This window comes from Lithobates pipiens, unplaced genomic scaffold, assembly GCF_037356315.1.
Source record: "Lithobates pipiens isolate NorthernLeopardFrog02 unplaced genomic scaffold, aLitPip1_a1.2 Scaffold_16, whole genome shotgun sequence".
NCBI classification, from domain to species: Eukaryota; Metazoa; Chordata; class Amphibia; order Anura; family Ranidae; genus Lithobates; species Lithobates pipiens.
Genome location: NW_027507748.1, coordinates 22,406,086 through 22,410,014, shown reverse-complemented (window position 1 = coordinate 22,410,014; position 3,929 = coordinate 22,406,086).

The following is a 3,929-nucleotide window of genomic DNA, read 5'->3' as shown; positions in this document are numbered from 1 at the left end:
TTTATTAGAACCAAAATGCCAAGTATTTATAATACAGTAGAAGACTAAACCCTAACCTAATTAGCATGAGCTAATTATCTAAATCAACACTCAAACTAGTTGACTGAGGGATAAGACTTTTCGGCTCCTAGCTCACTAACAATTCAATTGCAGGTTAATTAGCACAAACAACAATAGGTGAAATACTCTTTACAATCTGTGTCAAGCCAGATTAGACTCATTTACATTATACAAGATACAGACAGGTGGCTGGAGGTGATGACATTAGCATCTAAGTGTTTGTGTCCCAATAGTGTGATTCAGTCTATTGCTAATATGGCAAATACATATCCAGAGTCTGTATGTCTTGGGAGCGGCACGGACCTGAATCCAAGTAACACCACCTCAGGGGTCCCCAGGCATACAGCTCACAAAGAGCACCGTTCCCCCAAATGCGCGGGCCCATAATCACAAGGCAAGAGGCTCACATTCAGTCCCCTCCAAGAGCCTCGGTCCCAGCTAGGTCTGTCACAGGGATCATCTGGTATTAAAAAATCTGTACGTTTTTGGGAAAGCGTCTAAACCTCTAGCCAATATTTCCTAATCTTTTTTGCATCGCCAACACCGGTCTGAGGCCTCCACCAAGAATTTACAAAGCCTTGACGGGGTATAATACCATTGAGTTAACAATTTGTAATTTAATTCCTGCATTCGTGTACATATTGATGAATTCAATGCTAGATAAATGATATTCCGCCGCTGGGTTGGAGTAAAGGTCTTATTAAGGTCTCTTTCCCACTAATGGTTGGCATCACAAACTCCTCCGAAGGAGTATTTAAAAGTGTGTACATCTAGACAGCTCATCCCATCCTATTGGAAGTCAACCACCACTCCTCCCTTATGACAATGGGTCTCGATCATGAGCGACACCATGAGAATGGAGGAGATGCTAGCCCTTGACAACGACACCTTCGATAAGTATTAAATACTGTGGTTTATCTGGTTCCGCTTCTCCTCCTCCGATACTCTCGCAAACATGTTATCGACCCCGACATGATCATATTCGCATGTAACTGACAATGGGATGGGCAGGGCATGTACCCAAGGGTCCCCCTCCCCCCACTATCCCTTAATTACCCTTCTCTGATTGTCTCCTCAGCTGCTCTCACATTTTTCTCAGATTTCTTCATACTTACTTTCCTTCTGTCTCGTCTTCCCTTCTATCCGTTTCTACCCCACCCCACACCCAAGACCTGACCCCCACCCCCCCCCCCCCCCCACTTATTTTTCCCTGTTTTTTTCTTTTTTTTTTTCTTTTAATACTTAATTTCTAAAATTTATGTTTACAATTTTACCATGAACGACGAGGCTCCCCTAGCCAAATTCACTTCCTATGTCATTGGTGTCAATATTGTTCTACATTGCAACAGGGGTTGAGCCGTAGGCGATAGCTATGTGGCTGACTCATTACACTTGCTTACTTGTTACTATTTTCGGATGGTAACTCTATACATTGTTCTATGTATTCTCTGTTAAAATACCAATAAGCATATTTTCAACCCTAAAAGTATGTACATCTTAGAGATCACCCGGGGAAGGGGTTCTCACGATATAATTCAAATGCAGTAAGTTGACGTCGGTAATTTATTGATGGTCCCATGGATCTTAAAAAATGATGGAGTTGTAGTGCTTGCCAGAGGTTTATCTCGTAATATCCTCCGGGTTGCATCAATGCTGCAACTGTTGGCCAGGCCTCCAATTGCAAGAGGTGTGGTGCTTGAAAGCATCCCTTCCCTTCCAATTTATTAAGCGCTCCCTTTTCCATTCCTGGCTGAAAACTGGGATTTCCCAGTATAGGGTATAAAGGTGATTGGGTCGAGGAATATCTAGGATTACGACAGATCTTAGCACAAATTCGCAGTGTAGGACCTACAATAGGATGTTTTTTAACCACTTAGGCCGCGTACACACGGGCGGACTGTTCGCCCAACTTTGTCCGCTGAACAGTGTTTGGGCGGACAGTCCGCTCGTGTGTGGGCTTTCAGCGGACAGTTTCGGCGGACAGTTGGACGGACAAGGTTTTTCGGAATTTCCGAAAAACTGTCCGCTGAAACCTTGTTTCAGCGAACAGCCCGCTCGTGTGTAGGCTTGTTCGTCAAACAAAGTTGCGCGCATGCTCAGAAAGGATTTTCACGCCGAAAGCTATAATGCAGTGTATAGGACGTCGTATTTTTCGTCCCGTCGTACGTGCCGTTCACGTCATCGCGCACGGTTTCAGCAAACTGTTCGTCCGTCGTGTGTGGCCATGTCCGTCCATGCTAAGTTTGAGCGGACTGTTTGCCGAAACTGTTGGATGGACAAAGTTGGGCGAACAGTCCGCGCGTGTGTACGCGGCCTTAAAGTGGAGGGCCACCCTGAAAAAAAAAAGACATTAAAAATTAGAAAAAAATCAGAAAAAAAAAAATTTATTTTTTTTTTAACTTACCACAGCGCGCCCCATTCACAAAGCGCTGCACGACTCACACATGCGATGGGCAGTGAAGCCGCAAGGCTCCACTGCCTGTTTCCCTTAGCCAAAATGGCAGCGCCGGGACCCGAGAGCCGAGGGACGGGTCAGCCTCGGGCGGCCGACATCGCGGGCGCCCTGGACAGGTAAGTGTGTTTATTAAAAGTCAGCAGCTACAGTGTTTGCAGCTGCTGACTTAAAAAAAAATTTTTTTTTAAACCGGCCCTCCTCTTTAACGACCAGCGCGCGCCGATGTACGTCCTATTTTTGAAGAGGTATATCTTGGTAATGGCAGCAGCTGTGGCCACAACCGAGATATCCATCTCTTCAGGCGCCGGTCGTCTGTACGATAACGGTGGTCTCCGCGGCGGGTTCGCTGCGAGATCACCGCTATCGGCGGTGGGAGAGGTGCCATCCCCTCTCCCGCCGCCCTCCCGTGCCCTCCGCCGCTTACCGGAGTTGTCGGTAGCGGCAGATGCAATCGGGTCCTCTTCCTTGCTGGGTATAGAGACGAGTGAGGCTAAGATGGCCCTCACTCGTCTCTATACCCTAAGAGGGCGGAAGCGACGTCAAAACGTCACTTCCGCCCATACCTCTTAAAGGTATATTTTTTTAATGTCGTTTTTTTTATTGCATTTAAGTACAGATATGAGATCTGAGGACTTTTTGACCCCAGATCACATATTTAAGAGGAGCTGTCATGCTTTTTTCTATTACAAGGGATGCTTACATTCCTTGTAATAGCAATAAAAGTGATCAATTTTTTTTTATAAACAGTGTAAAAAAAAAAAAATTAAATCAATTAAAATAAATAAGAAAAAAAAATGTTTTTAAAAACACCCCGTCACGACGAGCTTGCGCTCGGAAGTGAGCGCATACGTGAGTAGCGCCTGCATATGAAAACGGCGGTCAAACCACACATGTGAGGTATCGCCGTGATCAGTAGAGCGAGAGCAATAATTCTAGCCCTAGACCTCCTCTGTAACGCAAAAAATGCAACTTGCAGAATTTTTAAAATGTCGTTTATGGAGATTTTTGAGGCTAAAAGTTTGACGCCATTAAACGAGCGGGCGCAATTTTGAAGCGTGACATGTTGGGTATCAATTTAACATTATCTTTCACAATATAAAAAAAAAAATTGGGCTAATTTTACTGGTGTCTTATTTTTTTTTTCAAAAAAGTGATTTTTTTCCCAAAAAAGTGCACTTGTAAGCCCTTGTACACACGGTCGGACATTCTGACAACCAAATCCGTTGGATTTTGTACGACGGATTTTGTCCGAAACTGTTGCATACACACGGTCGGACAAAGTTGTCGGAAAATTCGATTGTACATAATGTGATGACGTTATTTTGTTACGACGGGACTACGTTCAGGCTAGTAGCCAATAGCTTTGGTCTAGGAATTTGATCTGAGCATGCGTGGCACTTTGTCCGTCGGAGTA